The sequence below is a fragment of the Diceros bicornis genome (genome assembly GCF_020826845.1).
Source record: "Diceros bicornis minor isolate mBicDic1 chromosome 13 unlocalized genomic scaffold, mDicBic1.mat.cur SUPER_13_unloc_1, whole genome shotgun sequence".
Taxonomy (NCBI): Eukaryota; Metazoa; Chordata; class Mammalia; order Perissodactyla; family Rhinocerotidae; genus Diceros; species Diceros bicornis.
The window spans coordinates 7,968,791-7,982,498 of record NW_026690866.1 but is presented as its reverse complement, the minus strand read 5'-3'; the positions used below and the strand labels follow the sequence as shown (position 1 = coordinate 7,982,498).

The 13,708-nt window shown below is 44.2% G+C and overlaps 1 long non-coding RNA gene across 1 annotated transcript; it reads right to left on the bottom strand.

The window, feature by feature from the left end:
* Positions 1-2,934: 2,934 nt before the first annotated feature.
* Positions 2,935-5,791, bottom strand: LOC131401706 (uncharacterized). The gene is made up of 3 exons (XR_009217863.1): positions 5,761-5,791; positions 4,933-5,024; positions 2,935-2,967 (listed from the first exon to the last, which is right to left on the bottom strand). It is a non-coding gene; the product is annotated as an uncharacterized LOC131401706 (long non-coding RNA).
* Positions 5,792-13,708: the final 7,917 nt, after the last annotated feature.

Here is a 13,708-nt window from a genome sequence, read left to right as displayed (position 1 = left end):
CCTAACTGACTGTGTGACCCTAGGCACAATACTCCCCTTTCTGAGCTTCAGTTTACCCATGTGAGAAATGGGGATGGCAGCTAGGACATCACATCTGGACACTGAGAGAACCCAGACACGCAGGGAAAGCAAAGAGTTGAAACAATCACGTAACAGATGTAAGTCAGGCAGAGGAATGACGCTGCCCTCAGGGCAAGGAGAGACGGGAGAGGGGAGACCCCACATGGTCCTGGGTGTCTCTTGGCAGGGCGGTATACTCCGAGGATGTGGGCTCCAGGTTGCTGAGGTTCCCGACGATGATGCGGAAATGTAGCTGGTGCTCTCTCTGGATGGATAAACTCTGGGCTGCAGAGCCTGGAGCCACCGAGAGGAAGAGCAGACAGGTGGAGACTCTCAGCTCCCAGCACAGAGGCATGGTGGCCCACGGGATCAGGGTGGTGGGTGCAGACGGCGTCACACTGGTGGCTGCCCCATCCTTCTCAGGCCTGGGGAGAGAGGGATGTGAGGACTCTACAGAGAGGTCCTGAAAGCTCTGGGGGTGGGGGCCATAACTGGAAGGAGGAAATGGGAGGAAAGTGGGAAGACAAAGAGGGGTGGTCACAAAAGTGGTCATTAGGGGCAAATGCTCAGGGGAGGGTGTCACCTGAGGGAGACCAGTCTGCAACTCGAGTAGAAGGGACCCAGGCTGCTCCTCTTGAACAAAAATCCAGCTGGGGACGAAGGAGGAGGAGGACGAGCAGGAGGGACAGGGGTTAGGGGAGGGGCTCGGTGGGATTTAACCCACCAGGAGCTGCTGGGACCAGGGTCTCACCAGGCTCTGCAGGACCATCTCAATGGAGTTGAACGTGGCTGAGCCATTGCTCCTGTCTGATGAATACCAGAGGGTGGAGATGGGGAAGGTGACTTTGAGGGTCTTCAGGTTGTGCCCAAAAGCTGCAAGACGAGAGGGAGAGCGATGGCCATCTCTGAAAGCTGGCCTGAGACCACACCAGAGTCCTGCACTCATTATCATCTGTCGTCTTCTCTCCCAGTGGCACCACCACCCACCCGTGTGGTCACGCAAGTCAGAACCAGCATATCTGCTCAGCTCCTCCTCCCTCCCAGTAACACCCATTCACCTTGCACATTGGTCCTCACATACACTCCATCCCTGTCCTAGCTCAGATCTTAACTTCCTTCACCCAGACCAACACCCCAGCAGGCTCACTGGATGCTCTGTCTAAAGGATGTTCTACATGGAGGACCACTGCTCTAGTACCACCCATGGCTTTCTATGGCCTTCAGTGTTTAGTTCAACCTTCTTGACCTGCCACTCAAGGCTCTACTCAATCTGGCTCCTGCTGACCTTTCAGTCTCATTTTATCCATCTACTGCGGGTTAAACATTAAGCTTCACGCAACCCAAATTTGTTTCATTTCTCCCCATAGGGCATGTTGTTTCTGGTCGGAGCATTTGCTCATGGAATCCTCTCTGCCAGGAAAACCCTTCATCCTCTATTTGCCAGGGTCCCTCCTATTCATTCTTAAAGACTCCATTCTGGTGAAACTTTCTCTAGCAAGCTCTTCCTCTGCAAATTATGCCAGGTGCCTCTCTCCGAAACATCCCACATTGTATTATATTGGTGTGTTAATTTCACAAGACTAGGGGCTCTCTGAGGGCTGGCCTTAGACTGAATCGTTGGTATAATCTTTGTGATCAGCATGATTGCTCTAAAACCAGAATTTCACACCCTGGCTTCCCAGCTCCTGGATCACAACTGGCTGGTGGAGGAGTGGGGCCGGAGAACTTCTCTTGGGAAGGAAAAGGGACCCCGATACCTGTGGTGGCTTCTGGTGGCACAGGTGATGATCAAGTATGCAGGGACGTGGTGGCTGGCTCGGGGAGCTGTGGCGAGGGCTGTCTTCAGGGAGGGATAGAGTGGGAGGAGCTCCCAGGCTCACCCGGGCTCCAGCAGTGGCTGTCCCAAGACCACCATTCACAGATGAAGCATAAATCAGAGTGAGGGACGGGTGACTGTGTGAGTAGAGGGATGAGCAAGCCTGTGGATGAGAGGAGCCCAAGAGAGAGAGATAGGTGAACAAGAGAGACTGAACTCGGAGGAGAGACAGATTGATATGCAGAAAACTGGACAGACAGATGGGATACCTGGAAAAGGAGGACCAAGGGCGGCGCTTTAGCAGAATTAAAGTGAAAACCACATAGGGTCAGAATGCGGTGGAGAACATGTCTCTGTCTAAGGCTTTCTCACCCTGGGCTGGGACTCTCCACCAGAACCCTGAAGGGAGAAAAGGGATGAATTAGGGCCCTTCCAGGTCCTTCCCTCACCAAGGACAGCAGGTGTAGGAGAACATGTGCTCCCCAACCCCAAATGCAGACGGGACCCAGGAGATCAGGGCCAGGAATACTCACTGGTGGTAGTCGGGGCCACGACTCCATAGGTGTAACCTGTGGAGAGAAGGCGAGAGGAGCTGAGCAAGAGTTGTGGTGAACATAAAGGATTAAGGAGAGGGAGGATGTAGGGACCTTTGGGAAAAACAGAGGGGAAAGCAGAGGGGAAGAGGGGAGGGTTGTTCAGGGGGTAGGCAACGAGATGGAAGGTGGCTGGACCCAGTGATCACACAGTGATGAGAGGTCTGAACCCAGACCGGGTGGATAGAGAGATGGATCATAGCTCACTTTAGAGCAAAGGAGGCAACACAGAACTCTGACTGGGAGAGACAGCGTGGCTGTAGCACAGCCCCTCACCACTGACATAGAGGCTGTCCCCGTCCAGGGTGAAGGAGTCCAGGTGGGAGACGCCCTGGGTCTCATGGCTCAACTCCCAGTAGAGTCACTCTCTGTCCAGCCCGGGATCTGCACGGGTCAGAGTGGAAGGTGGAGATGATGTCCACCCCAGTGGCTGCCCCACCCTTCTCAAGCATGGGGGAGTAAGAACATGGGGATGTGGAATACTGAGCAGGGGTCATTCTGGGTGTGGAAGGCGAGAGAGGGGAAGGGAGGAGGCTGAGGGAGATGCTGAAGGGGCTGCTCTGATGCCTGGAGGGGCTCTCCTAGGTGTCTCCTGTGTGAGACAATCCCTTCACAAGTAAGGCCTGACTTCCTTTAGAATGTGGAGGGGGGCATGTGAGTGGCAAAGAGGGGTGAACACACAGACCTGTGCAAGGGGGCACCTGCAGGTCTGCACGGACAGCAGCGAGGAGCACAGTCAGTGCCCTGTGCCATCTGACACATGCAGGCAAGAAAGTACCGTTATGTTCTCTCGGTTCTACACTCCAAGGTCTTTTCTTTCTACTTATTTCTTGCTCCACAGCCATCACCCAGGCGTAGGGAACAATCATCTTATTCCTAATCTTATTCCCAGCACCTCCCATCTTGCCTCTTATGACTTCATTCTTAACCATGAAGTCCATTTTAACCCCCCTGCTTAGACCAAACACTAATTACATCATCCTTCTACTCGCATCTCTCCAGAGTCTTCCCACTGGTCTTAGAACAGAGTCCCAAGTCACGCCTGACCTGGTCCAGCCTGTCCCCCTCGCTGGTCTGGCTCACACCTCTCCTCCTGTGTTGACTCGGCTCAGCCATCCCTCTTCTCAGTTCATGGACACACCAGGCTCTCTGCTTTAAGGGTGTCCTCAAGCGGGTCCCTCTGCCTGAAACACTTTCTTGAACACACTCCCACACCCTCACTCCAGTCTAACCCTCCAACTAGCTAAATCCAGTCCCAACTCTAGCTCTGAAGCTAAATATCAGTCCTTCTCAAGAGGGCTTCCCTGCCCCCTCAGGTTGACTCCCCTTGTGCCAAACTCCCACATCACTCTCATCATTAACTGTCTAAAATCCAAATACAATATAAATTCCATGGAGGTGGGACAAGGTCTCTCTGGTTCTCCAGGTCCCCATGCATGTGGCCCAGGGCCTGGCTCATGAGATGAGGAACCATCCCGGTTTGTCTAGGACTGCCCTGGTTTGAACACTAAATATGCTGTGTCCTGGAAATCCCCTCTTTTCTGAATAAGCGAGGATGGTTGGTCACCATAAATTATACACTCAGAGACTATCTATTGCATGACAAGCACACATTCCCCTCAAGAACATCACAGGAAAGCTAGAATGAAAAAGGCACACACACATACACACACAATTAGTAGAGGCCAACAACTAAATACAAAATTACTTAACAAGATTCTCTGCAACGTGAATCACCAGACCGTTATTTTAGAAAAGTTTCAAGAAACAAAGTTAATTCCCTTTAGAAGGCAAGGTGGAGAGGACAGTCTTTTTGGAGACTAGCGCCCTTCCCTTCAATCTACAGTGTTGCTTAGTACTCCTCCAAATGATTTGAAATGTCATAAAGAAAAAAATTCTCAAAATGAATCTGGCTACTGGCAAATTCAATTTTAAAATTGTTATTAATACAAAGAAGTTCAAGTCAACTTTTTCCCTGAATGCTCCTCTATTTCAAATTTTTGTGGAGGATTTATAGGACTTTAGAACTCAAATTGAATGGGTCCAAGGAATGTTGCTGAGTATCCCTGTTAATATTTAATGGGATGTCTTCTAATACCAAATACACACGCAAAACATTTTTGTATTTATAATATATATAAATCCTGACTTTTGAGTATTATGCAATGCAAGTAAATCTATATTTTCTACTATAATACACATTTGCAGTTATTTACGTGTGTTTCATATGTTCTTATTTGCATATAACTGTACTTATTGAAATATTTACCACACAGAACCACACAAAGTTTACCATCTTTCCCTTGAATATAATCCATCAAACATCAATAATTTTTCTCAAGATACCCTCACTCTCAGTGAGTCCATGCGGTGACAACCCGAGCCCAGGAAACCCCACTGGCAGGTCTTCTGCACAGCGGAGGCTGCCGGAACCTCTTGGTACCAGGTCAACAGGGTACTCACCTGGTCACACAGAAATCCATGGATCAGAGAGGACAGGTGGACCCTGAGCCTGGTTTCACCTCAAACTTGAGCTCCACGGATGCTTTTCGTGTCTGAGGGGGAAAAAAAGCTCAAACAAGCTTTTGAGGCCTTTTATAGGGTGTTGGATGGAAAGGCCACCCCATTCACTCTTCTTTTTTTGTATTTACTGATTTAACTGTAACTGTTGGCTGTGACTGGATTTTCCCGATTCCTATCCAGCCACCTGCTCCCCGAGATGGGAGAAAGTAGCTTCGTGCTGTATGCACTTGAGTCGCTCAACTCACTTGGCTGGACAGAGATGTTTTGGTGACTCTGGACCCTTTAAACAAGCTTGTGATTTAAGGACCCTGTAAGTGACTCGCTGACTTGTCAACAATTTCCACACTTCATTCAGGGCTCAGGAGATTTTCAGGCCCTGGAGCAGGTTTCCCAACCTCCGTACCACTGACATCTGGGGCCAGGCAATTCTGTGTAGGGCCATCCTGGGCCCTGGAGGACGCTGAGCAGCATCCCTGCCTCCCCTTCTAGACGCCAGGAGCGCCCCCATTTGTAACAACCCAAACACCGCCTGCAGACGCGGATAAGCCCCCTGGGGATAAAATCACAGGGAGGACGATGACGGGGACTCTGAGGAGGGGACAGCGGCGCCGGGAGCCAGTAGGAACAGCAGCCTCGGGGGTCCTGAGCGAACAGCCCGGGGGAAACGGGGCTGCGGGGGGACGGAGAGATGCCGGGCCCTGACGGGGCTTCCCGCGGCCCAGGCGCCTCCCTGGACCCCTAACTGAGCCAGGACCGCCCGCCGCTCACCGCGCCTCGCCCCTGAGGGCAAACGTCCACGTGAATCCCACCCACACCTAGAAGACGGGATACACAGCGAAGCCCCCGGCTCCTTCCGCGATGCCACCCGTGCTTCCGCTTCCGGTCTCGGACGGGCGTTCGGGGAGGATGGAAGATCGGGGAAGACGGACATTTGGGGGCTCCGGGTCGAGGCGGCGTGCGGGGTGGGACAGGGCCACGCACCCCAGCCTTGGGGGAGGTGTCTAGTTTCTAGAGTGAGTGCTAGGGTGGGCAGCGGGCTGGGTTAGCAACAGGGACAGGACCAGGTCTAGGGGCGGGGCTGTGGGTGGGGACAAGGGTGTGGGCGGGGTCCAGGCTGTGGGCGGAGCCAGTCCGAAGGTTTTGGGTGGAGACCAGTTCCAGGGGCGGGAAGAGGCGGGGGTGGGGCTGGAATAAGTCAGGCGGACTTCACAGGGGGATGAAATGAGCTCCAGGGGCAGGGCTGGAGGCAGGTCTTTCCGTGGACCCCTAGACTGTACAGGTAGCTGGATGTTGAACAGCTTTTCTTCATTCCTTTCCCCACCTTTACACAGACTTATAGAATGATGTGCCCATATTTAAAATTATAAATTTTTTGTGCGGGTTTGTTTTACTTAATTTCATTAAAAAATTGGATCATATATTCACATTTCTCTACACCTTGCTGTCCCAAGCCAGGAGATCAGGATATAACGCTATTTTAATTTTAAAAAAGGGGACAGGGAGGCCACTATGTCATAGATACACGTGTAGGAAAACTTCAAAGAGTGGTACAAAGTCAGTAAAATATTCTCACTCTACCACTGTCTCCCAGTCCTTTTGCACAGAGATAAAAGTCCTTTTCTCCTCTATCCTTCCAGACATACTGTGTATATGTGGGACGGTGTATATGTTCAAGCCCAAGAGGGATGTCCCCAAGCAAAACCTGAAACCCATGAATTGTCTCATGTGTCAGAAGTTAATGAGAAGAGATTTAAATTTCCGGTGGAAGGAGATGGACCAGTGATGAATCCAGAGGAAGACAACAAAGAAACAAGAGATTTTTCCCATATAAAAGGTCAAAGGAAAAAGAGAGACAGAAAATGTATTCATAATATCTGACGTAGCACATCTCTGGATAAGATTCCTATGTTATAAAATGGTAAACACTTATGTCATAAAACAGTAGACATTGAATTTTGATTTATCCTAATTCATTAAATAGTTATATTGGGCAAGGGGAATTATGTTTTTAACATATGTAAGAACGCTTCATGCTGATTGTTTCAGAGAAGAAAGAAAGTATAAATAGTCAAAAGCTGAAAAATGAAAAAGCTGTATGAGTAGCTAATTTAGAAATATAGATTTTCAACCAGAAAATTAAAGAAGTTGTTTTTGGAACCAGAGTCAAGAGTGGGGAAGGTAGCTTTTCATTATAAGGTTTGAAGTATTATTGGAGAGATGTGCGTATAGACACACACACAGGAGTCTGAATTTGTATTCCAAAGGGATCATCTAACTCTACAAAGAATTTGTAAAAAGGATTCACTCTACATCAGTATAACATATTTTGAAAACTACAGACTTCAAGTGTAAAAAAAGCTGTCATCATCCCGGTGCAAAAATGAATGGGGCATCACTTTCCCACTGACATGGTGATAAGCATTTTACGTACATTACTCTTGAGTATTTTCACAGCAACCCATAAGGAAGATGGTATTATTTATCTCCATTTTGCAGATGAGGAAATTGGTGACAGCATATTGCTAAAATTTTCATATAAGTTCTCAATAGATATTGTTTTATGTTAAAATTGTTTATTGAAATCTCTTTTCATTAATAAAACGATATGTGCCATTCTTACAAATAAGCAAAGGGTGTGTAAAAACAATTTAGCAAAGCTACAGTTTTATATCCTTTTGATATAATTAAATATAACAATCACTTTATTATTTTTCTGCTCTCTGCTTCACATCTAGGAAGATACTTCCTATCCTAAAGGCTTACTAGAAAACTCTATTAAAAATCAAGTATCAGGGAATACCCATATTATGCCAGGTTCCTGAATACATGAAAAAAAAACCATTATAACAAATTTTTGTACAAAAATCTTAGATCATTCATGAACTGATAACAACACAAATCATGATTAGGCAAAGTATTTCTGTAGAATGACAAATATTTAAACTTTAGACATTTAGAAAGGTAGTTCATTACAGTAAGTAATGTGTATAAGAAGAATTTTTTCAAACTCACTAAGTGCCAGGAAAACGTTTGACAAAATGCACTGCAATATTATTCACAATAGCCAAGAGATGGAAACTACCTAATTGTGCATCCATGGGTGAAAAGATGAAGAAAATCTGGGGCATCTATACAATGGAATATTATTCAGCCTTAAAAAGGAAGGAAATCCTGTATTCAGAATTGCTTGCCTGGATCATTTCAGTAGCCATGTGCTTTCTTGCTTAGTCCCCTCTGGTCCATTCGCCAACCAGAAACCAGGGTGCTCCTTTTACAATGTAAGCTCCACGACCGCTAGTGGATCCCTAAAAGAGATTTTGGAGGTAGACTGTGTGGGTACCAGCTGTGTGAACTTGGACAATTATATAACCTCTAATGTTCCTCATCCATACAATAGGGGTTAATAGTATTGTCTCCATAGCATTGTTGTGAGGATTAAATGAGTGAATATATGTCAGATGCCTAGAATGTGTCTGGCACATGGTAAGGCAACATGAAAAATTTAACTCTAATTATAACTAAATTAAATATTGTGATGGCCTATTAATTAAGTTGAACCATATGAAATTTCTAATACTCAACCAATTTGACCCATTATTATTGTTGAATAAATGATAAAACTCAGTCTAGGCAAGTTGTGTAGAGTCAAAAAGGATTGGATAAATGAAAATGTTATTACAATAAATAAGATGAAATAGATTGCTTTGCAATTTACAAAGCAGTTTCTCATACTTTGTTTCATTTAATCTCTATAGAATGCTTTTCAGGGTATTATTACCACAGTCTCGGAAGGAGTAACTGACTTGCCCCAAATCACACCACATTATATAAAGCAATTAGAGTGGAAACATCATTTCCGGTATAAATCCCATATGATATTTTGTTTTCCCTTCATAATATCATTCGTCATCTCAAGAAAGTGATGAAATAATGCTGATTCCTAGGAACTTAGTCTTAAAGAGACATACTCTCAGATGATCAACACTATGTCTTTGAAACAGGGGTGTTGCGAGAAGAAACTTGAGACCCATGATTTCTGGGTGTTCAAGTCCATGCTTAGAGTTCTGGGAAACAGTAAAAGAAGGGAAAGGGGGAATGCTAGTCCAGAATGAAAAAAGTCTGACGTATATGTAACTTTATTGATCACCTCAAAATTCTCTTTTTGTTTATGGTCTGTGACACCCTACTAGAATATAAATGCTCTTAGGGTAGATCACTGCTATCTTGCAGCAAGTGGTAGGCGCTGAGTAAATATTTATTAAAGAAATGAAAGTGGCCTTGAATACATCTGCTCTTTGCTCACCAGAGAACAGCCTCATAGCAGGCAAATGGCATCATTAGCAAAATTTTAAAAATCATACCCTTATTAGCTCGTAACCATGGATTCAAGGCTCCCATTTATTTCATACTTTCTAAGTACAGAAGAATTCTAGTGTATTAGGGGATGTTTCCACAACCTCGCTGTAAAATAAAGCAAGACATTTTGGGCCATTGATTGCTGGTTCCAGCAGGGCCCATCTCTATGCTTACCTCTAAACAATTAACTATAGATTTGTTATCCCAACAAACAGCGATTTGGTATGGAACCTGTTTTATCAGTGTCATGCAAAAGTAGACATTTGATATGTCTTTAAGGGGTGATATGGATAATAATGTTGATGCAGAAGAAGACAACTAAAAATTCTCTCTGGTCTTTGTCAAGTGCATCTGGGTGAAGGGTATCTTGGAGTCACTGGATTTCAGAAGTCAAAAAGACTCATCCAACTCTTCATGTTACAGGTGAAGAAAATGAGGTCTAAAGGGGTTGAGAGATTTGACCAAGACTAATTCCTGGGACTAGAGAGAGATCCTCTGATTCTCAGCTGGCCATATTGCATAACATCTCCAGCTCCAAACAGCCAAGAGAAGAAAGTCTGTTGATTTCCAGCTAGAAATGATTCCCCTTCACGTTTTTACTTTCTCTCTCTTAGATGCCTGCTCTGCCCTGACAAGGAATTTATCTGATGTTTACGCTACACTTAAGAAGAGGAAAATGCTCCTGGCAAATACTACTGTGATTCAGTGTGGCATTGGAGAGCCCAGTCCTGAAAAAATGAGAATCAACAGAATAAGAGGTAAATAATATTAGAGAAGAAGAGAAAATCTATTATTTTAGTGGGACATAACTTATAAAGTTTAGAACTGGTAAATAAGTGGAGGAATGTGAAAGGAAGCTAGATTCCTATATGAAACATCAAAAATACTTTTATATGAGCAAGAATTAGTTTAAACATGTAAGTAATTATTCCATTCCTAAGAGCAATGGATTATTTAAGATGAGTAGTTAAAATAATTGGAACTACACATTAGTTATATGAAGAAGATTATAAAGAGATACAAAGCATGTAAAAGCTCAGATTAAATGGAGAGATATACTATACTTGTGACTGAAAACAGTGTTTCAAAGATATCAGTTTTCCAAACATTATTCAGATTCCATATACTTCAAATCAACCTTTAAAATGATGCAGTGTTTGTTTTATAGACTAAAAGATAGCCATTTGTAAAATAAAACACTAGACCATAAACTAACATTATTCACAAGTAAATCATTCCAAATGGATTATAGGGCTAAAATTAAAAGTAAAATCCCCACGTATAACAGTGGTGGATGAGAATATAGAAGAATGTCCATAATCTTAAAATTAGTGAAGATACTCTTAATATATATGCTTAAAGATGTCTGGTTGAAAAGAGGAAGGAGAAAAAGTAAAATGGAACGTGATATGGTCTCTGATTTTCTTTCAGAGACTTAATCTAGAGAAGAATATTCCAGTCTACGATATTGGATAAAGAAATAGAAATCTGTGATAATTACACAAATAATGAGAGGACATATTTAAATGGTAGCATAATGTATCAGTTAGCTTCTGCTGTGTAACAAACCACCCTAAAATTTGATGACTTCAAATAAGAATAGTTTATTTTTTCTCAAGATTCTATGGGTTAACTGGGCAGTTGTTTTGATCTTGACCCATTGGTGGCTCAGCTGGGATTGGATGGTCTAGGACAGTTTTACTCACACATCTGATTGTTGATATGAAGCCACCTAGAGTGATGGAGATGTGGAGTCTGTCTAGACTCATTCACATATTGATGGCCTCAGGATTCCCAAGGGCAGCCAGAGAAGGACAAGTAGCAACAATGAACAAGTGTTTTTCAAGCCTTTGCTCATGTCATTTGGTAATATCTCATTGGCTAAAGCAAGTTACAAGGCCAAGTCTACCCAGAGTCAACGTGGGATGCAATAACCAAACAGACAGAGGGTAAGGACTGATGTGTGGCCATTTTTGCAATCTCTCACACATAATTTTAGAGGAAAATTAGTATAAATGTTTGTGTATTTGTTCATTTGAATGCCCGAGGAAAATTGTATAAAGCCAAAAGAAACATAAAGCAAAAAATTAAGTGGAGATGTAAGGTAAGTTTAGTTGGTACTGAAATTGGGTCTGGAAAAATATAGTAGTTTATTTTTCAAGTGTATGCAAGTTCTTGTGACCTATGAAAATAACTTACATTTTGATTATTTTCTCCCTGAATGTGTTTTATTCCTTAACACTTTTGATGTGTTTCTCTCTGGCCTTAGGAAAATAACGTAGCACTTGGGAGCAAAGATGCAGCCTAATAGCCCCACACTGGGGGTCAAGATGGAAAAGACCTCCACGGCCACCATGACCTTGCCCTTGGTGCTGTGTTAGATGGGCAGGAAGGTGACCCAGACACTGCAGAACACCAGCATGCTGAACGTCAGGAACTTGGCTTCATTAAAGGTGTCAGGCAGGTTCCGGGCCAGGAAAGCCACAGTGAAGCTGCCCAGGGCCAAGGAACACAGGTATCCCAGGACACAGTAGAAGGCAGTGACTGAGCCCTTGTTGCACATGATGATGATGTGGCCGTGTTCAGAGTGTGCGTCTGTGTCAATGAAGGGAGGAGAGGTTCCCAGTCAGATTCCACAGAGACTCAGCTGGATAAAGGAACAGACGGGAATGATGAAGTTAGGTGCCCCTGACACCAACCACTGCCACATCCTTCTCCCTGGTGCAGTGACCTTGAAGGCCACAACCACAGTAATAGTTTTGGCCAAAACAGTGGAAACAGCCACAGTAAAAACTACTGTAAATGTGATTTGTTGAATAATGTAGGTGGCTGTGTTGGGTCAGCCAATGAAGTGTAAGGAGCAGAGGAAGCAGAGGGTGAGGGAGAAGAGCAGGATGTAGCTGAGAGTCCAATTCTTGCTTACAGGAGTGTCTCGGTGCTTCACAAAGACCCCAGGGACCACTGTTATGACAACAGAGAAGCAAGGAGCTGTGCAAGCCAGAGTCTTCCCTAAAGAATCTTCAAATGCCAGAAGTGTCACAAGTTTCAGCAGGCTGCGATTTCTCTCGTTGTTTGCATACTGGCTTCCTGTACGCCCTATACATTGATCTCTATTTGAAAAGGAAAGGAAAGTCTTGGTGTTTCAGTCAGCCACTCTTCCATATTCCGAAGACAAAAAACAAAAGTCTCATTGGCATTATAGGGTCCACAGCCCACACCTTATTTGGTTGTGAGACACAATGTTGCAGACACTTACGTTAATAATATTCACATTAAACAGTCCCGTCATATGTCAGAGTGCTTTTAGCTTCAAGTAAGTGATAATCCACCTCCAAAAGTTCCAAGTTTGGGTCCTGTGTTAGTTGGATGTGTCCATAAACTTGCAGGTTTAGGGGCGAATATTTTAGGTGGTGGGGATTTTGCAACACACCAGTGAGGTACTGGGAAAGTGAGGCAGGGAAAGGAAGGCAGGGCATCAGGGACATCAAGTGCTTTACCACTGTGCTCACCTAGATCTCAATCGCTCTGGGGAGCACTGTGAGGCAAGAAGAACACATGGAAACAAGTCATCTCAGCTGAGGATGAGGCAGCTGCAACACATATGCAGGCATGCCCATCAGCCATCATTCAAGGGCTGCTCCCAGGGCTATGAATTTGTATTTGGCAAACTTTTCCTGGAAAGTGACAGAGAACAAATATTTTAGGCTTTGTGGGCCATAGGGTCTCTTCCACAACTACTCAACTCTGACCTCGGAGCATGAAGTAGCCATTCTTATTGTTGAAAGTGGGCATTCTTTTCTCGTTCCTATTTCTACAAATAATATTAGAACAATGCAATTACAGTAATTACAGCTTTTCTTTTTGAATCACTTTTCTATATAAATCTTGTTTCTCGATTTTTCTAACTCGGTTTTTGTTTCATAAAAAATGTAGTAAAATTCTTAACCTTCAAAGTAAATTCCTTTGGTAAAGTGGTTTGAATTGCGTTAAAGCTAAAAATTATTTAGAAAAGGATACAGACTTTTGTAATATTCAGACATTCCATTTGGGAAATTTAATGGCACTAAATTTATTCATTTTCTTTTGCATTTCTCAAACACATTTTTAGCCAAAATTAAAACTATACTTCGCATAACATACAGTGACTACTTACTCAGTACACTTCCTCCATTATACCTAGCTATTAGAACCCCAATTTTGAGTGACCTAAGCCAATTGTGACAGATCTAAGCTAATTTTTGTCAGAGTGTGCTCCACCTCACTTGTGGGTTATGAGCCATGGACATAAATCAATGACAATCTGATTGTATAGTCTCTTTCTTGCACTAAATAAAACGTGCATCAAATAGGATGCTATAGC